The sequence below is a fragment of the Zingiber officinale genome, chromosome 1A (assembly GCF_018446385.1).
Source record: "Zingiber officinale cultivar Zhangliang chromosome 1A, Zo_v1.1, whole genome shotgun sequence".
NCBI lineage: Eukaryota > Viridiplantae > Streptophyta > Magnoliopsida > Zingiberales > Zingiberaceae > Zingiber > Zingiber officinale.
In genome coordinates this window covers 149,163,218-149,190,553 of record NC_055987.1, presented here as the reverse complement: position 1 = coordinate 149,190,553, position 27,336 = coordinate 149,163,218, and the positions used below count along the sequence as shown (strand labels likewise).

The following is a 27,336-nucleotide window of genomic DNA, read 5'->3' as shown; positions in this document are numbered from 1 at the left end:
TTCGAGGTTTCCGCGACACGAAATGCTGTTTTCGCGGCCCGAAAAACCCAACATTTATATGCTGTGTTTGTATGCTTGTGTGCATGTGTGATGTGTGTGCATGTTAAAATTCCTCGATTTTAAATAACTAAGTGGGAGAGGAATTATTTAAATAAATTCCACGGTCTCCATTATTGGTTTGTAAGTGATGCATTCAAACTTGTGTGTTGGCTTTAAGTGTCTTCCTTCACATCAGATGAGTTTGTTTGCGAATCACTAGATTAAACTTTCTCTATGGATGATTATAAGAAATTATTTAGGTTTGTGTGATCTTCTCCATCTGAAAGGGTACAATTCTAATTAATGGACTAAATATCAAGTAATGGTATACACTTAGGCACATTTAATAGTATCCTCCCCATCAGAGTCACTGTTATTATTTGTGTGACCGAAGATAAACCAACTATTAATTTTATTTGTCATAAAGTTAGGTTGACAAGATAATAAAATTAATGGGTAAAACCTCCTCTTACAAATGTTTGAATTAGTATACGTCCACACTATCGTGACATACGAAATTCACGGTGTTTTGAAGTGTTAGTGAATTTAAATTATATTGTTTGAGTCATCAATATTATTTTAAATTCCAAAGTTTTGACCAAATATTTTATTTTGTAATTCTCAGAATTTCAAAATGGCTTTCAATCTTCTTGCTGTTATTCTAAAAGAAAACAAGCTTACTGGTTCCAATTATATTGATTGAAAACGAAACTTGGACATTGTCTTAACTGCTGAAGGATACAAGTTCTACTTTTTGAGGTCTATCCTAATATGCCTGATAGCGATTCTAGTGAAGAGGAGATTGACAGATGATCCTGTCCGAATCGCCGAACCAAAGGACGCTGGGTACGTGGCGCTCTCCTACTCAATGATGTAGGCCTCCGAAGCTCCGGCGGTCCTGCACAGAAGTCGGGCCGGGCGGGGGTTCCCGGCGGCGACCCTCCGACGCTCAAGTTAGGCAAGCAAGTAGTAAAGAAGGTGGCTCCAAAGCTGGTAGCATGCGTACCTCCGGTGAAGAATGAGGGCCTTTATATAGGGCAGCGAAGAAGTGAGTGTGCACTTACCGAGGTGTACACGTGTCCATGGCCCATACTCCAGTAAGGACTTGTCAGTGAGCTTACCTGACCCATACTGCTACAGTCCCAGCATGTCCTCGATGGGACAGCGGAATCCCCTGTCACAAGATTTGGAGCATGGCCCACACGTGAAACATACCTGCTGTCAGAAAAAGACGTTCCTTGTCCTTTTCCCCTTTGCTCCAAATCTGGCTTCCGGGCGGACAGCTCCCTCAACATCCGGCCGGACATATGCGGTGGTTTACTTGGGGAGATCCTCCCTCACGTGCTTTATGGGGACTATTAGCAGTGTTACCTTATGGCTTTGGCCGAGCGTGAGGTCCGCTCGGCCCACGACCTTTTCCACTGAGCGCCGGAACCCTGATTTCGACAGGGCGCCTTTAACCATCAGCCGAATATTGTCCGGTCGACAAGCCGATCGGACCCACCCCTCTTCGGGCGGTCGAATCCATCAGCCGGCCGGTCAGCCGGTCGGACTGGCCATCTCCGGACGGGCAACTGCCACTGTGGCTTCCACGTGGCGTTGACTCTACAGGGCGGGGTCCCCTGTTCTTACTACCGGATCTCTTGCCTCCCCTTCAAGTCTAGTCGAAGGAGGCGAATAGTCCGACTGACTGGACTAAGAATCTGGACGAGCGGCTCCTTCGTGTTGATATCCTCCGCTTGGCCAACCATAGAGGTAGCCTCGAGCAAATCAACGATGGCATTCACTGGATCTCCTCGTGTTCTGCGCCAATCTTCGACATTAAGGTTGAGCATGCTTTCATTAAATGCTCCGAATGATTGAATGCCACGTGGAGCACTGCCATCGGCGTACGGCGGCGGTGGCGTGGTGTTTTGATGTGATCGAAGCGATTCGAAATGGACGGCTCGATGCATGCTTTGATTCCCGTGACCTGGATCCAACGGTGGAGGCCGCCCGGCCTTCACCCTATAAATTCTTCGTTTCCTTCTCTTCTTCACCTGCCTCCGCGATTTCGACTACTGCCCCCTGCGTTTTGGAGTTCCGGCGATCCTGTTTCTGCTCCCCGACGCTCTCCGGCGCCTTTTCCTTGATCCCTTTCCCCGCTTTAAGGTTTTACATCTTTCCTTCCTCTTTTCCGGTGTTTCCTCCGCATTTCTTTCTCAGCTTCGATCCTTGAAACTTCCTTTTGTTCGCCGTTATTTTTCTCCTGCCTTTTTGCCTTTTGACTCCTCCCGATCGGCCCATGGCTAGCTCTTCCAATCCCGAAGATCAGTCGCTCGGCCCATGGTACACTACCATGCAGTCCCGATTCGAACAGCGGGACTTTGATATTTTAGCCGACAATTTCGAAATCCCAGAGGATTTCGAAATTCGCTTAGCTGGTCCTCACGGAGCTTTCTGTGTCTTCCGAGACCAGTTTACCGCCGGTCTTCATTTTCCTGTACACCCATTCATCATAGATGTCTGTAACTTTTTCGGTGTGCCGCTCAGCAGTTTAGTACCCAATACCTTCCGTCTCTTCTGCTGTGTTGTCGTTTTGTTTAAGATTCACAACATCCCTCTCCGACCGGAGGTCTTCTTTTATTTCTATTACCCCAAGCAAGCCGAGCCGGGCACCTTCATGTTCCAAGCTCGGCCCGGCTTGGTTTTTTTCAACAAACTTCCTACTTCCAATAAACATTGGAAGGATTATTTTTTCTACATCCGTATGCCCAATCAGGCAAACTTCCCGACCCAGTGGCAGGTCAGTCTGCCTCCCACTCCCGAGTTGAGGAAGTTCAAGACCCGACCGGACTACCTCCACGCTGCAAATATACTGGCCGGTCTGCGACTCGACATCAACAAACTTCTCCACGAGGGAGTGATGTACATCTTCGGGCTGAGTCCTATACGGACTCCTCTTCCGGCAGGCTTCGGTAAGAACTTTGGTTGGGCATTTGCTTTGATTGCTAACTGATTTCTTTTCCTTTCTTTGCAGTGGACATCGTTAGGGATTCGGTCATGGCTGGTGTCTTGAAGAGAAAGGCGGCCGCTCTGGAAGCCGCGGCGGCCAGAGAAATGGAAGCTTTGGGTATCCAGCCGGTCGGATCCCACGAAGGAGAGAGCGGGACTCAGGCTGAGTCGACCGCTCCCGCTTCTCAACAAAACGTGGCCAGCGGAGCCACTCCTGGAGAACCAACTGCCCCCGAGGAAGGTTCCGCTCAGGAGGAGGAGCAGCCTCTACAGAAGAGGCGCCGAGTGGAGACTCCCCTGCCGTCAGCGACCTCCGCGGTCCAACCATCCGAGCGAGTCACTGCAACCGCTCGAGGCAAGGCGCCAGTGACCGAAACCATCTCGTTCGACCGGACACCTTCTGAATGGGACAAGCCGGCCGCGCCAATGGAGGTTATTCCAATCAGCACCCTTTCGCCCGCTCGACATTCTGTCCAGCGCTCGACCATTCATTCCCAGTTTTCTACGCCGGCCTCTGATCCCCTTCCGACCGCCGGTCGGACGACCCCTGGTCATGGCCGCACGATTCGGGTCACTCTTCATCTCCCGACTGAAGAGCTGATTCCAGAAGCCGACCGTCCATCTGCGCCCGAGCACACCATCACCTTGAAAGGGCCCTTAGCTGAGATGTGGGCCGATGCTCGGGCCCGCACTGCGATGATACCCATCGGAAATTTGGCTAACAGCCATATGCAGCAGGCCACTGGGGTAAGTTTATAATCTACCAACTTTGGTGTTCATTATTTCCGATCGGCCGCTAATAACTATAATTTTCTTTTGCCAGAGATGGGTGGAGGAAATTGCGGTTTCCAACCGCTTGGCCCTTGTGGATGAAGAGCTACGGCAACTGAAGGCCACAGTTGGTCCGTCCGGCCTTCAGGGCCCTTCCTATTCCGAGCTGCAAAAGGAGCTGAAGAAAGCTCAAACTCTGCTGGCGGCCGAACAGAAGAAGACGGCCGACCAGGCCCATGCCTTGGACTAGTCCGAGCGACAAGTCAAGTCGCTTGACACGAAAATAGCCCTGGCCACCACTCGGAAGAATACAGCTATCTCCGATCTAGAGAAGAAGAACGTTGAGGCTCGGGGCCTGGAGCTGAAGATAAAGGAATTGACAGAGCAGCTCGACATGGAGAAGGCGGGCCGCTCGGCCGATGCAGAAAAACTTAAGAATCTGAACGAGGCCCTCACTGGCTCCCAGGCGGCTTTCAAAGAATATCAGGATGCCGAGCCGAGCCGAGCCGCCGCTCTACGACAGAGCTACATCCGATCGACCAAATTCTCGGAGAAAATCTGCGAGCGGATGTACACAGCCTTCGACTTGGCCATGACTGCCACTATGACCTATCTGAAGTCGAAGGGCCTTCTTCCGGAGTCCACTAATATTCCGGCCGGCGACCAGGTGGCGCTCCTAGATACCATCCCCAAGACCCTCTACGATTATATCGAGTAATTTTTGTAATTTGGCCGCTCGGCTAAATATGATCCCTTTTGTACTTAGGCCGCCCGGCCTGAGATTTTATTTTTAATGCAATGCTTTCCTTTCGCGCACTCCATCTTTTTGCAATGTCCTTTTGCTAATTAATATGTGTGTTGCCCGCTCACCTATTATCACACCTCTGGCATTCGAAAGGCATTTTTGCGAAGTACTGGGCGATGCCCTTCCGCTCGGGCAAACATTCCGGACGCGTAACATTCCGCTTTGCTAGCAAGGATCACTCGCTATAAGCCGACAAGAACCTTTGGGGCCCTGGGCCGAGCGGAACGTAGAGTCGGTCGAACGATATTGGCGGCGAACTTCTCGGACACTTGCAGTCTTTTTTTTTTTTCCGCTCGGAATATTTATAGACGCCGGCTCGTCTCTCGATTTTTAACGTCGGAGCTCGACGGTCTTCCGCTCTGAGGGTTTATAGACGCCGGCTCATCTCCCGATATTTAACGTCGGAGCTCGACGGTCTTCCGCTCGGAGGGTTTATAGACGCCGGCTCGTCTCTCGATATTTAACGTCGGAGCTCGATGGTCTTCCGCTCGGAGGGGTTATAGACACCGGCTCGTCTCTCGATATTTAACGTCGGAGCTTGACGGCCTTCCGCTCGGAGGGTTTATAGACGCCGGCTCGTCTCTCGATATTTAACGTCGGAGCTCGACGGTCTTCCGCTCGGAGGATTTATAGACGCCGGCTCGTCTCCCGATATTTAACGTTGGAGCTCGACGGTCTTCCGCTCGGAGGGTTTATAGACGCCGGCTCGTCTCCCGATATTTAACGTCGGAGCTCGACGGTCTTCCGCTCGGAGGGTTTATAGACGCCGGCTCGTCTCTCGATATTTAACGTCGGAGCTCGACGGTCTTCCACTCGGAGGGTTTATAGACGCCGGCTTGTCTCCCGATATTTAACGTCGGAGCTCGACAGTCTTCCTCTTGGAGGGTTTATAGACGCCGGCTCGTCTCTCGATATTTAACGTCGGAGCTCGACGGCCTTCCGCTCGGAGGGTTTATAGACGCCGGCTCGTCTCTCGATATTTAACGTCGGAGCTCGACGGTCTTTCGCTCGGAGGGGTTATAGACGCCGGCTCGTCTCTCGATATTTAACGTCGGAGCTCGACGGTCTTCCGCTCGAAGGGTTTATAGACGCCGGCTCGTCTCTCGATATTTAACGTCGGAGCTCGACGGTCTTCCGCTCGGAGGATTTATAGACACCGGCTCGTCTCCCGATATTTAATGTCGGATCTCGACGGCCTTTTTTGGCTAACTTCTAAACTAATTATATACGCCCTTCCGAGGGGCGAGGGGTCTTCGTTATCGAGCGCGCGGCTCGTACAATATACCTCCGGCCTAACGGTCCGGGGCCTTCGATATTGAGCGTGCGGCTCGGGTCTTCACGCAGTAAGCCGTTCGGCGGAGAATGCTCAATGTGTTCATATTTTTGCTTCCTGCATTACAAGTACATAGGCGACCGGCATATACACAAAGATGAATTACATTCGTACACCTTTCATCCAGCTCGATAAGGCTGGAGATGATTTGCACTCCACGGTCGATCCAGATGCCGCCCGGCTTCATCCTCCAAATAATATGCGTCCGAGCGGAGCTTTTCAATAACTTTGAAGGGGCCCGCCCACGGGACCTCCAGTTTGCCGACGTCGCCGACCGGCTTGACTTTCTTCCAGATAAGATCGCCGACTTGGAATGATCGGGGGATTACACGGCGGTTGTAACTTTGTTTCATCCGTTGCCGGTACGCCATCAGCCGGACGGACGCCTTGGCTCTTTCTTCTTCGACCAGATCCAGCTCCATGTTCCTCCGCTCGGCATTGTCCTCATCGTAATGTTAGATCCTAGCGGATTCGACGCCGACTTCGACCGGGATGACCGCCTCGCCACCGTACACCAAATGGAACGGCGTGACACCCGTCCCTTCCTTCGGCGTCGTTCGGATGGCCCATAAGACGCCCGGCACTTCATCTGGCCAACTTTCTCCCAAATGGTCGAGCCGAGCGCGTAGAATACGAAGAATTTCCCGATTGGCCACTTTGGCTTGACCATTGCTTTGGGGATAAGCCACGGACGTGAAGTGTTGCTCGATGCCGTAACTTTTGCACCAATCCTCTAGCATCTTCCCTGTGAATTGCCGCCCATTATCTGAGACCAATCGGCGAGGGATGCCGAACCGACAAATGATGTGTTGCCAGATAAATTTTTTGACCATCTGTTCGGTGATCTTGGCTAGCGGCTCGGCCTCCACCTACTTGGAAAAATAATCAACCGCCACTAGCAAAAATTTCCGCTGCCCGGTCGCCATCGGGAATGGACCAACAATATCCATTCCCCATTGATCGAACGGACATGAAACTATGGATGCCTTCATTTCTTCTGCCGGTCGGTGGTTGAAGTAATGGTACTTTTGGCATGAAAGGCACATTGACGCTGTTCGAGCGGCATCTGTTTGTAAGGTCGGCCAGAAGTATCCAGCTAGCAGGATCTTCTTGGCCAACGATCGTCCGCCCGAATGTCCTCCGCACGATCCTTGATGTACCTCTTGGAGGATGTAAGCTGAGTCTTCCGTGCTCACGCATTTCAACAGCGGCCGTGAGAAAGCCTTTTTGTAAAGCTGATCGCCGATGAGTGTGAACCGACCGGCCCTCCTTCTTAACAGCTGGGCTTCGTTTCGGTCGGACGGCGTGGCTCCCGAGCGGTGGAACTCTATGATAGGTGTCTGCCAGTTGCTTGGAAATGTGAGGCCTTCCATCCGGTCGACGTGCGCCACCAACAGTACTTTTTCAATTGATTGCTGAATGGCGACCGGCGTTATTGAGCTCGCGAGCTTGGCTAACTCATCAGCTGCTTGATTTTCTGCTCTGGGTATCTTCTGGACAATAACTTCTCTAAAATCGGCTTTCAGCTTCTCGAAGGCTTCAGCGTAGAGCTTGAGCCGAGCACTATTGATTTCGAAGGAGTGTTACCCGACCGGCTCCTACATGCCGAGCTGCCTGCAAGCCGGCTATGAGGGCCTCATACTCTGCTTCGTTGTTGGTAGCTTTATAATCCAGCCGAACGGATAGGTGCATCTTTTCTTCTTGTGGGGAGAGCAGCAATATTCCAATCCCGCTTCCGAGCTGAGTGGACGAACCATCCACATATATTCTCCACATAGCTTCCGTCTCCGGCTTTTGCACCTCAGTCACAAAATCGGCCAAGGATTGCGCTTTGATTGCCGAGAGGGGCTGGTATTGGATGTCAAATTCACTTAGCTCTGTCGTCCATTTGATGAGTCGTCTGGATGCCTCTGGATTTAGTAGAACACGTCCGAGCGGGCTATTGGTTTTGACAATAATGGTATGTGCCAGGAAATATGGACGAAGGCGCCGAGCGGCGAGGACCAGAGCGAAGGCTAGCTTTTCGAGATTCAGCATCTTTTAAAATGTGACTAAGGAAATACACAGGCTCCTCTCCGCTCGCCCTCACCAATGCTGAGCCGATTGCCTGCTCGGTCGAGGATAGATAAATACAAAGTGGCTCACCAATAGTCGGCTTGGCTAATACCGGGAGCGAATTTAGATATGCCTTCAAATCTTCGAACGCCCGGTCGCATTCTTTGTCCCAGTAAAATTTTGTAGCTTTGCACAAGATCTTGAAAAAAGGAAGGCTCCGGTCAGCGGTTTTGGAGATGAATCTGGATAGAGCGGTTATCCGACCGGTCAAACGCTGCACTTCCCTTGTATTTCTTGGGGGCGGCATGTCTTGTAGGGCTTTCACCTTGCTGGGATTCGCTTTGATTCCCCGCTCGGTCACTATGTACCCCAGAAAACGCCCCCCTTTTGCTCCGAACAGGCACTTCTGGGGATTTAGCCTGACTCCATATTTGCGCAGCGTTCGGAAGGTTTCCTCCAAGTCCTTGAAGAGATCTGCCGCTCGGACGGATTTCATGAGAATGTCGTCCACATAAACTTCTAGGTTTCGCTCGATCTGCTCTCTGAATACTTTATTCATTAAGCGCTGATAGGTGGCTCCCGCATTCTTCAATCAGAACGGCATCACATTATAGCAATAAGTGTCGTCGGCCGTCACGAAGCTGACCTTTTCTTGATCTTCACGGGCGAGCGGCACTTGGTGATAGCCCTGGTAGGCGTCGAGCATACAGATTAATTCGCAGCCGGCCGTAGAGTCCACCAACTGGTCTATCCGGGGCAGAGGATAAAAATCTTTCGGGCAGGCTTTGTTGAGATCCCGAAAATCTATGCACACTCTCCATTTGTTGCCCGGTTTGGAGACTAATACTACGTTCGCCAGCCAGCTCGGGAACTGAAGCTCGCGTATATGGCCGGCTTCCAGAAGCTTCTCCACCTCCGCTCGGATGATGACGTTCTGCTCGGCGCTGAAATCTCTTTTTCTCTGCTTTACCAGCCGAGCGTCTGGTCGGACATGTAACTCGTGCTGCGCTATGCTCGGCGAAATTCCGGGCAGCTCATGTGTCGACCAGACAAAGACATCATGATTTCTTCGGAGGCATTGGATCAGCTCTTCTTTCTGTTTCTCCTCCAGATCGGACGCAATAAAGGTTGTGGCCTCCGATCGGGATGGGTGAATCTGCACTTCCTCCTTTTCTTCATAAATTAAAGAGGGTGGCTTTTCGGTGATAGCGTTTACCTCGATCCGGGGCGCCTTCTGAGCGGAATTGGCTTCTGCTCGGACCATCTCAATGTAGCATCGCCGAGCTGCTAACTGATCTCCTCGTACTTCTCCTACTTTGTCCTCCACGGGGAACTTGATCTTCTGATGGAAGGTTGAGACGACCGCTCGGAATTCGCTGAGCGCCGGTCGTCCCAGAATAACATTGTAGGACGAGGGAGAGTCGACCACCACAAAGTTTGTTGCCCTTGTCCTCCTGAGCGGCTCTTCTCCCAACGAGGTAGCCAGCCGGATCTCTCCGACCGGCTGAACTTCGTTACCCGTAAACCCGTAGAGCGGAGTTGTCATGGGTAACAGCTCGGCTCGATCAATTTGCAGCTGATCGAACGCCTTCTTGAACAAGATGTTGACTGAGCTCCCTGTGTCAACAAATACACGGTGAATTGTGTAATTGGCTATTACCGCTTTGATGAGCAGAGCATCGTCGTGGGGTACTTCAACTCCTTCCAAGTCTCCTGGCCCGAAACTGACTTCCGGTCCGTTCGCCCGTTCTAGGCTGCAGCCAACGGCATGTATTTGGAGCTGCCGGACGCTAGCTTTTCTTGCTCTGTTGGAGTCTCCTCCGGTCGGCCCGCCAGCAATAACGTTAATTTCGCCTCGGGAGGCATTGCTTTTATTTTCCTCTTCCCGAGCGAACGGTCGAGACCGTTCTCTGGACGCTCAGCGATTCTCCTGCCTTGGGGAACGGTGCCGATCGGGAGTTTGTTGCTGTCGCCTATTGGCTCGAGTCCGATCGGCCTCTTGAATTCTCTGTCGCCTATCGACTGAGGGAGACCGTCGTCCGGCATTCCAGGGTACGGGATGAGACCCGAAGGGAAGACTTCGACAATCCCTTGTGTTGTGCGTATCCGTCCGGTGGAAGGAGCATAACATCGGGGTCCATTTCTTTTTTGGCTTGGGCCGGGCGGCGGCTACCTCTTGCACGTGGGACCTGGCATGGGGGGATCGGATTGCTTCGGCCCTTAGTCCTCTGGGCGGCTGATGAGTGGCGTGTTGCTTCCGCTCGGCTGGAGGAGCCCACTCGGTTGGAGTTTCTTTTTTCCTAGCCGCTTGTGCCTCTTCCACGTTGATGTATTCATTCGCCCGGTGTAACATGTGATCATAGTCTCGTGGCGGCTTTCGGATGAGCGATCGAAAGAAATCCCCATCCACCAGGCCTTGTGTGAAGGCATTCATCATGGTTTCTGAGGTGGCCGTTGGAATGTCCATCGCCACTTGGTTGAACCGCTGGATGTAAGCTCGAAGCGATTCACGGGCTTCTTGTTTGATGGCGAACAGGCTCACGCTTGTTTTCTGGTAGCGTCGACTGCTCGCAAAATGGTAGAGGAAAGCCGTTCGAAAATCTTTGAAGCTCGTGATGGATCCGTCCGGTAGCCTCCGGAACCACCGTTGAGCCGATCCCGAGAGTGTGGTAAGAAAAACTCGGCACTTTACTCCATCCGTGTATTGATGGAGAGTGGCTGTGTTATCGAACTTACCCAGATGATCATCCGGGTCAGTTGTCCCATTGTACTCGCCGATCGTCGGAGGCACGTAGTGCTTGGGCAAAGGATCTTGTAGAATGGCCTCCGAAAATTGGCGGTTGATCCGCTCGGGAGAGGCGTCCGCTCGGGGGGCTTTCCCTTTTCTGTTGTCTCGTCTTGGTATTTCATCCGAAGATGATCCCCGCTCTCGATTAGTTGCTACAGCTTCAGGAGTGCGGAAGAGAGCCCGATGGAATGGTACTGTCGCTGGTGGTGCCTCCGCTCGGCCACCAGACGCTGATGTTGCTTGTTGCTCCGGCCGCTCGGCTGTGGCTTTCTGTTTTTGCTCCACGAGCTTGGCGGCCCTCATCTCGATCAGAACGTCGAGTTCCTCGTTCGAAAGCGTCACCATGTGCTGTCGTCCAGCCTCGTCCATTGTTCCCGTTCGAATGCAGGAGCGTTCCCACAGACGGTGCCAAATTGATCCTGTCCGAATCGCCGAACCAAAGGACGCTGGGTACGTGGTGCTCTCCTAGTCGATGACGCAGGCCTCCGAAGCTCCGGCGGTCCTGCACAGAAGTCGGGCCGGGCAGGGGTTCCCGGCGGCGACCCTCCAACGCTCAAGTCAGGCAAGCAAGTAGTAAAGAAGGTGGCTCCAAAGCTGGTAGCATGCGTACCTCCGGTGAAGAATGAGGGCCTTTATATAGGGCAGCGAAGAAGTGAGTGTGCACTTACCGAGGTGTACACATGTCCATGGCCCATACTCCAGTAAGAACTTGTCAGTGAGCTTACCTGACCCATACTGCTACAGTCCCAGCATGTCCTCGATGGGACAGCGGAATCCCCTGTCACAAGATTTGGAGCATGGCCCACACGTGAAACATACCTGCTGTCAGAAAAAGACGTTCCTTGTCCTTTTCCCCTTTGCTCCAAATCTGGCTTCCGGGCGGACAGCTCCCTCAACATCCGGCCGGACATATGAGGTGGTTTACTTGGGGAGATCCTCCCTCACGTGCTTTATGGAGACTATTAGCAGTGTTACCTTATGGATTTGGCCGAGCGTGAGGTCTGCTCGGCCCACGACCTTTTCCACTGAGCGCCGGAACCCTGATTTTGACAGGGCGCCTTTAACCATCAGCCGAATATTGTTCGGTCGGCAAGCCGATCGGACCCACCCCTCTCCGGGCGGTCGAATCCATCAGCCGGCCGGTCAGCCGGTCGGACTGGCCATCTCCGGACGGACAACTGCCACTGTGGCTTCCACGTGGCGTTGACTCTACAGGGCGGGGTCCCCTGTTCTTACTACCGGATCAACAGACATAGGAAATGGGTCAAGGCAAATGAGATGGCGCGCTGTTACATTTTGGTTTCTATGTCAAATGTGCTGCAACATCAGCATCAGGCCATACCTACTGCCTATGACATGATGTACAATCTCAAAGAACTCTTCGAACACCAGAATTGGGTTGCCAGGCAGGAGGCTATGAGAAACCTAATGACGACCACCAAGACTGAGGGGACACCCGTGAGGGATCATATCCTCAAAATGGTGGCTCACTTGAACGAGATACAAATCCTTGGAGCTGAAATCGATGGGGAAACCCAAGTCGATATCATTCTCCAAACGCTACCCAAGCGTTTTGAGCAGTTCCTCCTGAACTATAACATGAACCAAAAGACTTATTCGTTGGCAGAACTTCTGACTGAACTCTAAGCAGCAGAAGGGCTATTTCATCAAAGTTCTCAAATTCACATTGCTGAAAACATTTCTGCTTCTAAGCCAAAAGGTAGGAAGAAGAAAAAGAAACATGTTAGTTCAGCAAAGAAAGTGATTCAACCTCAAGGGACTAGACCGCAAGTAGGAGTGAAGAAGCCAAAGGGAAAGTGCTTCATATGCAAGCAGTCTGGACATTGGAAGGTGGACTGTCCTCGTAAAAGGAGAACAATAAAGGTATATCTCATTCATTAGTTATTGAAACATGTTTAGAGGTGTTATCTACCAGAACCTGATGTGTAGATACGGGAGCCACTGATCATGTCTGTAATTTATTGCAGGGGTTCCAGGAAACTAGATGACTACATGAAGGAAAAATCACCGTCTACATGGGCAATGCTATGAAAGTGACGGTTGTTGCAGTGGGAGATGTTTATTTATCTTTTGATAGGAATAAAACATTGATTTTGAGAAATTATCTTTACGTACCATGTTTTAGAAAGAACTTGATTCCAGTTTCTAAATTATTTATGGATGGATATTCTGTTTCTTTTGATAACAAAGTAGTTGTCAAGAAAAATATGGTGGTTATCTATTCTGGTACGTTGGTTGGCAATCTGTACACTCTTAATCCAATAACTCCCATGATGCAACAAATGAAAATTAATACACATCTTCTAATTCTAATAAGAGAAAGCAGCCTTCAGAAATGAATCAAACATATCTTTGGCTTCTAAGGCTAGGTCATATTAACTTGAGAAGGATTCAAAGGTTAATAGCCGATGGACCTTTGAGTTTATTGGTGGTGGAAAACTTTCCAACCTATGAATCTTGCTTAGAAGGAAAAATGACCAAGAGACCTTTTAAAGAACAGGGGTATAGAGCCAAAGAGGTATTGGAATTGATTCATTCTGATTTGTGTGGACTTATGACTATCCAGGCAATAGTTGATTTCGAATATTTTATCTCTTTTATAGACGACTATTCGAGATATGGGTATATTTAATTGATGCGTTGCAAGTCTGAGTGCTTTGATAAGTTCAAATAGTACAAGGTTGATGTGGAGAAACGTCATAGTAAAAATATCAAGACACTACTGTTGGTGCGGGAAGCATCCGACGATCGAACTCGTGTTTTGATAACGGCAAAGAATTCAAAGTTAAGATGTTTTTTAGTCTAACAAGTCTACTTGAGGATTCCAGGAAAGTCCTAGCTGCGGTTAGGCAAAGGGAAAACCCTAGGGGGTGGTAACCCTAGGTTATAGGGGGTGGTAACCCTATGCGGAAAGTCTTGGCAGGTCGATGGTTTCAGGTAAAAGTCCTAGGGGGTGGTAACCCTAGGTGGAAAGTCCTGGTGTCGCGAACCAGGTGAAAGTCTGGACTAGCCGGGAAGCGGATGTCCAGCAGAAAGTCCGGAAGCATCGAGTGCTGAGCAAAAGTCCAGTCGATCTGGAGGATCGCACTGGCAACAGGTAAATCTCCTAAGTGGAGTAGGTGAGGACGCGTTCCCCGTAGAGGGAACAGTAGGCGTCGGGTCGACCTAGGATTTCCGGTAGGAAATCCAAAGTCAGACTCGGACAGTCCGAAGACTGTCAATTATTACTTACTGTGTTTTATCAGATTCTAACATTGTCTTGCAGGGTATTTTGCTCGGACTAACCTTTGTTTGCAGGTGAGGAACCTGCTGGAAAAAGGCTGTCCGGGCGCCCGGGATGGATCCGGGCGCCCGGAGGTCCGGGCGCCCGGAGGTCCGGGCGCCCGGAACAGGTCCGGGCGCCCGGGACCAAATTCTATCCCCTGCGCGACTTCGCCACGTGGAGCATCCTGGTTGGTTGGCCACGTCACACTCCAGGCGCCCGGAAGGGATCCAGGCGCCCGGAACCGCATATAAAAGGAGGGTTGAGGTGCAGCTTCAAAATACAACGAATTCTAAGTGATCTTTCATCTACACGCTGCTCCAAAAGACGCTCCGAAGTGCTACTACAAGTGCCCGACGACCCAAATCTTCAGAATTAGTATTTCTTGTTGTCGGTATAATTTTTGATAGCTTTTATTTGTACTCATAATTGTAATCTTTTAACGAGCTTATAGTTGTTGCCCACCGGAAGCGATCAAGGATTGCGGGCCTTCGAGTAGGAGTCGACTTAGGCTCCGAACGAAGTAAAATCGACCTGTCTCTTTGTGTTGTCTCTTTATTTTATTTCCGCTTATTCCGCTGCACGTTTTAACTCCGATAGTTTTCCGATAATCGAACGAAATAGCCACGAGCGCTATTCACCCCCCCCCTCTAGCGCTTCTCGATCCAACAATTGGTATCAGAGCGGGGTCGTCTTGAATCAGTGCAACCACTATCCGAGACAATTTTTTTTCGTGGTTTTGTTCGGAGTCGATTAGAATTTAGCCTCATAGCTATATTCTAATTTCTTTTCACGAATCAATTTTCTGCTCAAAGTTGGACAATACCACTTGAGCCTGTTTTTTTTTCCTTCCTCCTGCACTACTAATCCAAGACTTAGTCTTGGAATAGATCTTGTTGTTTCTGTTTTCGTAGATCTAAATGGCCCAACAAGAAGGATATAGCACCTTTCGTCCCCCACTATTTTCCGGAGAGGACTTCGGATATTGGAAGGGGCGAATGGAGATATATCTGAAGATCCAGTTCGACACCTGGATGATCGTCAAAACAGGACTGGAACTACCAACTGGTACCGACGGTAAGCCTACATCCTGTGAAAACTGGGAGCCAGCATTTATCAAAAAGGTGGAAGCCGACGCCAAAGCCACCTGCACCATCCAATGCGGTCTTACCAAAGAAGAGCTCAATAGAGTCGGTCCATTCTCCTCCGCAAAGGAACTATGGGAGAAACTGATCGAACTTCACGAAAGAACCTCTGAAACTAAGGTAAGTAAGCGTGATTTGTTACTTAATAAACTATATAATTTGAAAATGCAGGAAGGCGAGACGGCAAGTTCTTTACACGCTCGAATTCAAGATATCTTGAATTCCCTTCATTGAATCGGGCAGAAAGTAAAAAACAGAGATATAATAAGGTATGCCCTTAACTCATTTCCTAGGAGTACATTGTGGGCATCAATGGTGGATGCCTACAAAGTCTCTAAGGATTTGTCGTCCTTAAAATTAGATGAGTTATTTAGTGAATTTGAACTCCATGAACAAACTAATGCACAGCCATCCGAGAAAGGTATTGCTTTGATTGCAGGAATGAGTCGAACACGGGAATCAAGAGGACGGCGAAAAGTTGAATCAGAATCAGAAGACGAACCCAATTCAGAAGATTCAGAAGATGAACTGGCCAGCGAGTTTGTGAATCTTGTAAAGAAACTCTACAAGAAGAAGAAGGGCTTCAACAAGAAAAATCTGAAGAAGGCAGTTCAATCTAAGGAGGCCCAATCAAAGGTAAAATTCGAAGTCACATGTTTCGGGTGCAACCAGAAGGGCCATATCAAGGCAAACTGCCCCAACCAAAAGGAAGCCAAGAAACAAAGAAGAAAGAAAGTCCTAAAGGCAACCTGGGACGAATCTTCTTCGGAGGACGAAGACGACGAACTCGACCAAACGAGTTTACTCGCATTGATGGCCCGGGACCAGATCATCGAATCCGAGAGCGAGTCAGAAGCCGACTCCGAGCAAAGCCACGGATCCGCATCCGTTTCCGAAGGGCCAGACTCCGCTGTAAGTATTCCTAGACTTAATAATTTAGTCAATTATTTACTTCGCAAATTAGCCAAGTCAAATTTGAAAATTAAGTCACTTTTAAAAGAAGTAACCATTCTTAAAGAAGTAACTAACTCAAAATCTTTACCTGATCAAGTTCAAATTGAAGACTCAACTCAAGTACAACAACTTGAGAAAGAAAATTCAAATCTGAAAAATCAGTTAAATGATTTAAAAATTACTTTAGAAAAGTTCTCTTTGGGCTCCAAGAATTTGGATCTAATTCTTGGGACACAAAGAGTCGTCTACAACAAAACTGGACTGGGATATTAAAGTAAAAAGAAATATAGATCTTATTTATCATTAATAAAACAAAATAGAAAATCAGTCCAAGCATGGGTCCCCAAGTCCAAATTGATCAATCAAGTTGGACTTGGCCAATACTGGGTTCCGAAGGATCAAATATACTACCTCGACAGACCGTATCGAGACCGTGATCCAGGGAAAACTAATATGAAAACGATCTACAAAATCTAAATTCTAAATTCGAATTTAAATTCAAAATTAAATTACAGAATCTAAATTCTAAATTCGAATTTAAATTAAAAATTCAAAATTTAATTACAAAATCCAAATTCAAAATACAAAATTAAATTAAAAGTAGATGGAGGATCCAAACTAGCTGGCACCTCTAACAGAACTACCCGACAGGGTAACTGAACCTAATTTACCCAGAATGGGTAAAACAAGAGTAGACTACCCGGTAGGGTAATTAAGGATAGATTAAAAAGGATAAGTTAAACTTGAACCACAGTACTGGTGAAATTTTTGGATGATAGGACGTTAGGGAAGCTTGGGCATCGCATGTCTAGGAAGATATGGCTTCGACCTGGTGCATTTGGCCAAGTGGAACTAACCGAAGCTACCCTTAAATGGATCTTAACTAGTTAGACCAAGGATTAGTATTAAGTTCAATGGGTAGGACTATTTGGAAGACCTCGAAGGCATGGTTACTTTAATGAGCTCCTTGTGACTCACCATAGCCCAGAAGTTTATCCAAAGAATGCTTACTTGTTGAACCTAAAGCTAAACCTGAATCTAACACAAAGTTAAACCAGACCCTTGAATTCAACAATAAATCATCTCACATCAATTATAGGATTCCCTGATTGACAATTTAGATCGGGTGAGATGACTAAGAAACAAAATTATTTAAAAATCTTTTCAAAATTAATTTCAAAATTATTTAAAAATCTTTTCAAAATTATTTAAAAAATCTTTTCAAAATCTTTTCAAAATTATTTAAAAATCTTTTCAAAATTAATTTCAAAATTATTTAAAAATCTTTTCAAAATCTTTTCAAAATTATTTAAAAATCTTTTCAAAATTAATTTCAAAATTATTTAAAAAATCTCTTCAAAATTAATTTCAAAATTATTTTAAAAACTTAAATTTCAAAATTATTTCAAACTTAAATTTCAAAATTATTTCAAACTTAAATTTCAAAATTATTTCAAAATTAAATTTCAAAATTATTATTTCAAAATTATTTCAAACTTAAATTTCAAAATTATTTCAAACTTAAATTTCAAAATTATTTTAAAATTAAATTTCAAAATTATTTCAAACTTAAATTTCAAAATTATTTCAAACTTAAATTTCAAAATTATTTCAAACTTAAATTTCAAAATTATTTGAAAATTTAAAATTCAAAATTAAATTAAAAATTGAAAATTAAACATTAATAATAATAATAAAAATAATAATTATATATATACCAAGGTCAAAAACCGGGGGCAGGCGCCCCCGGTATTCTGACCCCGGGCGCCCGCAGCGATCCCGGGCGCCCCGCCTCACACGACCCCGGGCGCCCGAAACACGTCCGGGCGCCCGGACTCCCTTATATATAGGGGGCAGGAGGCGCCCCCTACCCTTGCACCCAAGTCTTCATTAAGCTTCTTATTAGCTTCCCTGCGAAGACTTTCAAAATTAAAATTTTTTTTCATGGTTGATACGAATTCGTGACTCAATCGAGGTCGTCAGTTCTAAAATTTCTAACAATGGCTCCTCGGTAAAATTTCTATCCCCTCCTAAAATTCATTTTTATAATTTTTTTCTGTCTTTTCTTCTTCCTTAGTATAATGTTAGTTTCAAATTTAGGAAGCGTACTAAATCTGGTGCTGGGCCCTCTACCCCTAGCATTGACCCTAGGTTTCCCACCGACGAACTTAGGATTAAGTTTATGTCAACAAATTACATGGCCATTAGAACCAAATGTATAGACAGATCGTTCTTTTTACACTCTTGTATTCCAGTCTCCGAGACTATAAACCACCATAGGCTGCGAAACCTAGTAGAGTGCACTAGCGCAGTAAACATAAGTTTATGTGCCGAATTTTACAACAACCTAGTGAAAGTAGACGACTACTCCTATACCACTAGGGCAGCTGGCATGGATATCACATTATCTCCCACAACCATTCGTGAGTTTCTAGGATTACGAGAGTCACCATGCACCTTTTTATGCTATCCTCCTAGGGAGCTACCTTTTGGAGATCCCTACTCACATATTACCCTCGATACAATCTATTCGTTCTTCTTTGAGGACCAGCGTGATCCCAATGAGACCCAGTTTAGGTCACTTAACCTTAGAATTCAGGACTACGCCCTTTATAGGGTTCTAGTACTTTGTATTCTACCGCTAACCATTCATGACATTGCGGTAATGCGTCCATTTCACTCCTTCCTGCTCTATGCTCTGTGTCAGAGGTTAGACATAGACATCAGTTTTCACATCTTTTCCACTATTATTTATGCAGCTGGATACGTGACCAGCAGACGAGTACATATGCCTTATTGTCATATTCTGACAGCTTACATGTCCTCGTTACACATTGATGTCACTAGAGGTGACATCCGCTACATGACCGAGTTTGACATCATAGGAGCTAGGAACTTTTCCCTAGCAAATATCCATATAGAAGATGAGGGTACCATGTCCTGGCGTAGGGGGGCACAGCACCAGCAGGCGAAGGAGGCAGAGCATGATGAGTTCATGTTGGCACTATTTCCTGAGGAGGCTGCTCCTGCCCCACCACCACCTCGAGCACCACATCCAGCTCCCCGCACTCTCGCTGATCGAGTTTCCGGACTAGAGAGGGCTATGTCGAGTCTCCAGCACGAGAACTCCGAGTTTCATCAGTCCATGCGACGAGAGGTCTCCGATCTTCGACGAGAGGTTCGACAGGAGGTCTCCGACTTACGACGAGACGTACGACAGGAGCTCTCCGACTTGCGCCGAGATCTACGAGAGGACGATCGGGCTCATCACACTGAGATCCTGACACTACTCCGGTCGCTGGGTTCCGGACCACCTCCCTCATCATCTCAGTAGCTCCCACTGTTGCTTTATTATGACTCTAGTACAGCTTGTAGCAGCTCTATTATGACTCTTTTATCTATGTCGACTTTTTAGTCTAATGGATGGTTTCCTTTCAGGCTTGATTGACTATACCTTAATCTAATAAATTAGTCTTTTAGTTACATTTTTTTTAATTCTAGGAAAAACAGTTTTTCAAAACTCCAATTTTACTAGACTTTCAAAAGTTGGGTTAAGTCTAGGATTTCCCCCCATAGATATCACGTTCCTCTAGAATTAAGCTAGAGCATCTCACAAAACACCTAGGTTTACCTTGATTGTGAATGAAAAACATAGAATGGCGTGAGATGCATAGGGTATAGCCTGGACTCAAGAATGCTTATATCTGTGCATCAATATGAGTCTGGGCGTTAAATATGCAATAAACATTAATTGAGTTAAAGTTCTCCAGCTCTAGTCAAGTCTATCTGGACCTAAATAACTTAACTTGACTAACCTAGTAAAAGCTATTGTCCTATAGACAATCATCAAGTAACTAAAGGTTAGACAGCTGGCAAAAGATACTCAATTTCTTTTTCAAGAATGTTTTGTTCTCTATGGCTCTGATACCTAATATATAAACATGACTTGTGCTTGGACTTAAGGACCAACTGAACTTAAATGAATAAACTGGTCCTAAAAACTTAAATTTCAATTGACCTTAACTTCCAAACTCTGTTGAATATTGCTAACTTTAATCATGTACAACTCTTTATACATTGCCTATTTTTTGAGTTATGGCAAAGGGGGAGAGTAGCAAAAATGTAAACATAAAATTCAAGAAGTTAAAAAATTAAGGGGGAGCAAAAGTTAAGGGGGAGCCAAAGTTAAGGGGGAGTATGTAGGGCAAAATTTACTTTAGTTACATTGTTCAGCTATACTTAGCAAATTTTGCCTGTGTTTAAAATGACTATCTATTCGCTTGTTTACTTAACTTCGAATTTGTGTTGCCATAATCAAAAAGGGGGAGATTGTTGGTGCGGGAAGCATCCAACGATCGAACTCGTGTTTTGATAACGGCAAAGAATTCAAAGTTAAGATGTTTTTTAGTCTAACAAGTCTACTTGAGGATTCCAGGAAAGTCCTAGCTGCGGTTAGGCAAAGGGAAAACCCTAGGGGGCGGTAACCCTAGGTTATAGGGGGTGGTAACCCTATGCGAAAAGTCTTGGCAGGTCAATGGTTTCAGGCAAAAGTCCTAGGGGGTGGTAACCCTAGGTGGAAAGTCCTGGTGTCGCGAACCAGGTGAAAGTCTGGACTAGCCGGGAAGCGGATGTCCAGCAGAAAGTCCGGAAGCTGAGCAAAAGTCCAGTCGATCTGGAGGATCGCACTGGCAACAGGTAAATCTCCTAAGTGGAGTAGGTGAGGGCGCGTTCCCCGTAGAGGGAACAGTAGGCGTCGGGTCGACCTAGGATTTCCGGTAGGAAATCCAAAGTCAGACTCGGACAGTCCGAAGACTGTCAATTATTACTTACTGTGTTTTATCAGATTCTAACATTGTCTTGCAGGGTATTTTGCTCGGACTAACCTTTGTTTGCAGGTGAGGAACCTGCTGGAAAAAGGCTGTCCAGGCGCCCGGGATGGATCCGGGCGCCCGGAGGTCCGGGCGCCCGGAACAGGTCCGGGTGCCCGGGACCAAATTCTATCCCCTGCGTGACTTCGCCACGTGGAGCATCCTGGTTGGTTGGCCACGTCACACTCCAGGCGCCCGGAAGGGATCCAGGCGCCCGGAAGGGATCCAGGCGCCCGGAACCGCATATAAAAGGAGGGTTGAGGTGCAGCTTCAAAATACAACGAATTCTAAGTGATCTTTCATCTACACGCTGCTCCAAAAGACGCTCCGAAGTGCTACTACAAGTGCCCGACGACCCAAAGCTTCAGAATTAGCATTTCTTGTTATCGGTATAATTTTTTGATAGCTTTTATTTGTACTCATAATTGTAATCTTTTAACGAGCTTATAGTTGTTGCCCACCGGAAGCGATCAAGGATCGCGGGCCTTCGAGTAGGAGTCGACTTAGGCTCCGAACGAAGTAAAATCGACCTGTCTCTTTGTGTTGTCTCTTTATTTTATTTCCGCTTATTCCGCTGCACGTTTTAACTCCGATAGTTTTCCGATAATCGAACAAAATAGCCACGAGCGCTATTCACCCCCCCCCTCTAGCGCTTCTCGATCCAACAACTACGGTCTGATCGTGGTGAAGAGTACCTCTTAGGAGAGTTTAGGAATTACTTATCAGAGGAAGGGATTCAATCCTAATTTTCTGCACCTGGTACACCCCAATAGAATGGTGTGGCGAAACGAAAGAATATGACTCTTATGGAAATGGTTAGATCAATGATGATTTATTCAAAATTACCAAATTCGTTTTGGGGATATGCTCTGAAAACGGCGGCATACATTCTGAACTTGGTACCTTCTAAGACAATACCCTCTACTCCTACAGAATTATGGAATGAGCGTAAGCCTAGTCTAAGACACATTCAGATTTGGGGTAGTCTAGCACATGTCCTGAAGGGAGATGCTGATAAGTTGGAATCACGTACAGAAGTTCGCTTGTTTGTTGGTTATCCTAAAGGAATGAAAGGTGGTTTGTTTTATAGTCCCAAAGATCAAAAGGTCATTGTTAGCACCAATGCCCGATTTTTAAAAGAAGATTATGTAATAAACCACAAGCTCATGAGTAAAATTGTTCTTGAGAAAATAAGAAAGGACACATCTAATCTAGTACCAATGATACAAGATGAGATACCACAAGAAACTGTAACATGTGTCACAAATGATGCACAATTACAAGTAGTGTCTTGTCGTAGTGGGAGGGTTGTTAGGAAACCTAATAGAATCATGTTTTTGGGAGAATCTTCAGACTTGATCCCTGGTGAACATGAAACTTATCCCTGGACATATGATGAAGCACACCAAGATAAAGATGTAGCATCTTGGCAAAGTGCAATGAACTCTAAAATAGAATCTATGTATTCTAATCAAGTCTGGGAGCTTGTAGAACCACCAAATAGTGTAAAAGCCATTAGATGTAAATGAGTCTACAAAAGGAAAAGAGGGACAGACGAGAAGGTAGAAACCTTTAAAGTGAGGCTTGTTGCGAAGGGGTATATTCAGAAAGAGGGAATCGAGTATGAGGAAACTTTTTCGCCGGTAGCTATGCACAAGTCTATCCGGATTCTTTTATCTATTGTTGCTCATATGGATTATAAAGTTTGACAAATAGATGTCAAGACAGCTTTCCTTAACAAAAGTCTTGAAGAAAATATCTATATGAAGCAACCAGAGGGATTCATTGCGAAGGGCAAAGAGCATCTTGTATGCAAGCACAATCGGTCTATTTATAGACTGAAGCAAGCTTCGAGATCTTGGAACATCTGGTTTGATGAAGTGATCCAGTCTTATGGTTTCATTCAGTGTCTGGTCTTGTGTATACAAGAAAAGTGATGAAAATATGGTGGTATTTCTTGTACTATACGTAGATGACATTTTGCTCATTGGCAACAATATCAAAGTGTTGTCAGACATAAGGGTATGATTATCCAAGCAATTTGATATGAAGAACTTGGGAGAATGTGGACATATTCTTGGGATCAAAGTAATAAGGGATCGCAAGAAAAGGATGTTGTACTTATCTTAAGCTTCGTACATCAATACTATCCTAGATCGCTTTAGCATGCAAAACTCCAAGAAATGTTTTCTACCTTTTCGGCATGGAGTACCTTTATCTAAGGATATGTCTCCTAAGACACCAAAGGAGATAGAGGAGATGAAGGCAATTCCTTATGCTTCAGCTGTAGGAAGCCTAATGTATGTACGAGATCTAATATCTGTTTTGTCGTGGGCATGGTTAGCATATATCAAAGTAACCCAGGACAGGGACATTGGACTGCCGTAAAGCATATATTAAAGTACCTAAAAAGAGCTAGAAATTATATGTCGGTTTACCAGGCAGATGATTTGCTCCCTATGGGTTACACGGATTTAAACTTCCAATCAGATAGGGACAGTAGTAAGTCAACCTCGGGGTATGTGTTTACTTTGGGAGGTGGAGCCATAGCATGGAGGAGTGTTAAGCAGAAATGAGTTTCAGACTCCACCATGGAAGCTGAGTATGTGGCAGCCTCTAAGGCAGCCAAAGAAGTTGTATGGCTCAGAAACTTCTTGATGGACTTAGATGTGATTCCTGGTTTGCCCAAAATTATCACAATTTATTTTGATAATAGTGGTGCATTAGCAAATTCGAAGGAACTACGAGCCCATAAGGCAAGTAAACACATTGAGCGCAAGTACCACCTGATACGAGACATCGTAAAGCGAGGAGAAGTTGTTGTCGCCAAGATTACATCAGCAGATAACCTGACAGATTCTTTCACTAAGGCCCTTCCGGCGAGAGCTTTTGATGGGCATGTTGAGGGGATGAGAATCAGATGTATGGCAGCATAGTATTTTAGTATAAGTGGGAGATTGTTGGGATGTATACTATAAGCCTAGCTTTTGTATGAACATCGGTTTTTGGGATATTTTGAAATGAGAATCACTTTGTTCAAATGTTTGTATTTTATATTTATATATAATGTAGTTGTCCATTTAATCTATATTGTAGAGAACATGGTGTGTGATGTGGTGTCAGCCTTTTTCACATGTCACTAGGCGCTCCAAATTAATAAAGATTAAAACTCATTAAAATTAAGACAAGTGTTGTAGTAAGGAGTCCTAAGTCGTATTTTTCCAAGGACAACTAGTAAATGTGTGAGTGTTCTAGAATTGATTCAAATCAAAGTATCTCGTAAACAAGATCAATTAAGCTTCTCCATTTGATTCACATTGCAAATTGAATTCTTCTACCATCACAAATAAAATCAAAGAAGGTTCATTCTCATCTAAACAGGATTAAACTCCACCTCATCAAGTTATCAACAATTAAATTCGGATTTTTAAGTATCATCTCATCAAATGAGTTAATTAATATACATTCCATTCAAATTCACAAAAATAAAGCATTCAACATTCACATTAGCCATTAAACTCAAGAACTAAATACAATTGCAAAATCAAAAGCAACATCTCATTCACCATCACAATCAAATTCGATACTCATCTTAATCACCAAGTCTTCAATCCTCAATCACATTCAACAATGTCTAATAGAGGTTAATAATGAAAATCTCAAGTGATTCATTCAACATTCAAGCATGAACAATGTCAATTCCATTCAAATTCACAAAAATAAAGCATTCAACATTCACATTAGCCATTAAACTCAAGAACTAAATACAATTGCAAAATCAAAAGCAACATCTCATTCACCATCACAATCAAATTCGATACTCATCTTAATCACCAAGACCTCAATCCTCAATCACATTCAACAATTTCTAATAGAGGTTAATAATGAAAATCTCAAGTGATTCATTCAACATTCAAGCATGAACAATGTCACACAAATCTAAAGAATCGAATAAGGGGGTTTTCTAAATCTATAAATTGAAATTAAGCACCAACTTGTAAAGAACGGGTAAGGTAATTCAAACTAGAAATTAAAATGCAATCTATACTATCAGATCTTCATATCTGAGCAAATGATATGAGAAATGAAAAGAAATCAAAATCTAAAAACATTCCACACCCAAAACTGAACTCAAACTCCTTCCTCTCTGCCATGAACAGAGAATCACCTCTGGGAACGCCCTTCGGGCAATTACTGACGAAAAACTATACTCACAGCATCATTCAAGAGAAGTCCAAAGCTACTAGGAATGCCCTAAATAACTTAGGATCACCTGAACTCACCAACCGCCAAAGAACAGAGGATGTCTTGGAATTGCGAGGTGAAATTGAGGATGGATTGAACTCTGAAGAATAGGGAACGCCCTCAATCTCTTCAGTTGGATGATGGTAGCATCAGATCGAGGAACGCCCTCAAAACTGTGCTTGGTTGACGCTCATGGAAAAGCAAGATCACGAACGGGGAACGCCCTCAAATCGCGCTCTGTCCCTTGATTGCTGGTCGCCGGATCATTGCAAGCTCGCCGGAGATGAAGAGGTTTGATTTTCATATCTGGAAGGGGAACGGGAGGCTTCGGCGTCGTGAAGAAGAAGACAGTGAATAATGAAGAAATCACGAGGAACGCCGAGCTCGGGAAGCACTGTAGCTTCTCACGCGATTTAAATCAACCTCAATTTGGATCGGACGATCCAGATTACTCAGGGTTTGATCAACGACTAGAACATCTTAGATCTGGATCAAAGCTTCTGAATCTTCATTAACGGTTAAGATCTATGCCTCATTAGGTTGGATGGGACACATCTTCAATGGATGACTCAGATCTACTTGATTTTGGATGAACGGTCCATAATGCTCCAAAGCTTGATCATCTCATTTAGCCCTAGATTTGAGCCCAAATGTGGTCTGATCTAATCAGGTCCATGATCCTTTTGATGCCTACAAAATAATAATCAAATATTAACATCAAATACCATGATAATAAATTAATTTGTAATTAAGTCCAAGATTAAATGTAATTATGAAATGTTATGTAAATATGAATTCAATCTATGAAAATATCATTAAAAACTTACATTATGAATCAAGATAATATAGCCAAAATCATGGTTATCAAATCCCTCACACTTAGTCTTGAACGTCCCGTGCAAGTAAAGAAAACTAAGGAACCATCTCCACATAAATTCCCTAGCAATACCTAGAAGATGGTAAAAGGTAATTAACTAAGGTCATCTAAAGATCACAAACAATCATGAATACAATCCAAACAATAATCAGTAGGGATGGTAGTTTCAATCCAATTGAAAAATTAAGCAAGTTGCAATCTCACAAGGTATTTACCTATTCTAGCTCTCATACTCAAACATGCATAAGTGGAGCTCACTTAATGCAACTCACAACATTTCACTACCATAAGCTTACTTATTTTCTAATTCTCCACCACTATAAAACATAGCATACATGAATCAAAAGGATTTATCATCAAGAATTGAAATGGAAGCAAAAAGAACAATTAAAGTGGATGAAATAGGCAAAAGAAAATAATTCAATAAAGAAAGTGAGAAGATGAGAGTATTAGAGGAATATACTTGATGAGTTGACCAATTTGATGTGTAAAGAGATGAATACCATTTGTCGTTACCAATTCAAAAGATCAAGCTAACCTCTCCTTCAATTTGATATCCATCTACAATTTTTGATACTCTATCTCCACACTTGATACTCTTTTGATTGCACTTGTTTTCCTCTTTTCTCTTCTCTATATTTTTTACACTTCAATTCCAGAATTTTGAGGCTAAAACAATCTCAAATCCTCTTATGAAGAAGAACTTCCTCCCCCACACTTAAAACCTTGTCCATCTTAACAATTTAACTCATCAAGAATTCAACCAAATCTCTCAATAAAAGAACAACAAGCAAAGATGATCAAGCCAAGGGTTAAAATGCTAGAGGAAAATGTTTTAAGAAATTATGAAGAAAGGGTATTGGGATTTATGAGGGATCAAGAATGACAAAATCCTTCATTTCCATGCATACATATGCTATTGTGACTTTGAAAAGAAGCAAAGCAAGTTCTAGAGTTTCAATTGTTGTAAGTGCATGCCACACACAAAAATAATAGAGTATAGGCTTAAAGTGGTCCTTTCTAGGTAATTTTTGAAATCAAGCTCAACTAATCAAATTGGAATCCACCTCCATATAAACCAATATCATGCAAGTAGAGTATCCAATCATGTACAATGACCTAAAATTGATGATCAAATTTAAAAAACTTTTACCATCTTAAAAATATTACTAGATCAAT

At 45.2% G+C, this 27,336-nt stretch overlaps 1 pseudogene; it reads right to left on the bottom strand.

The window, feature by feature from the left end:
• LOC122004926 overlaps positions 1-27,336 on the bottom strand; it is a 59,950-nt pseudogene that overhangs the window by 31,742 nt on the left and 872 nt on the right.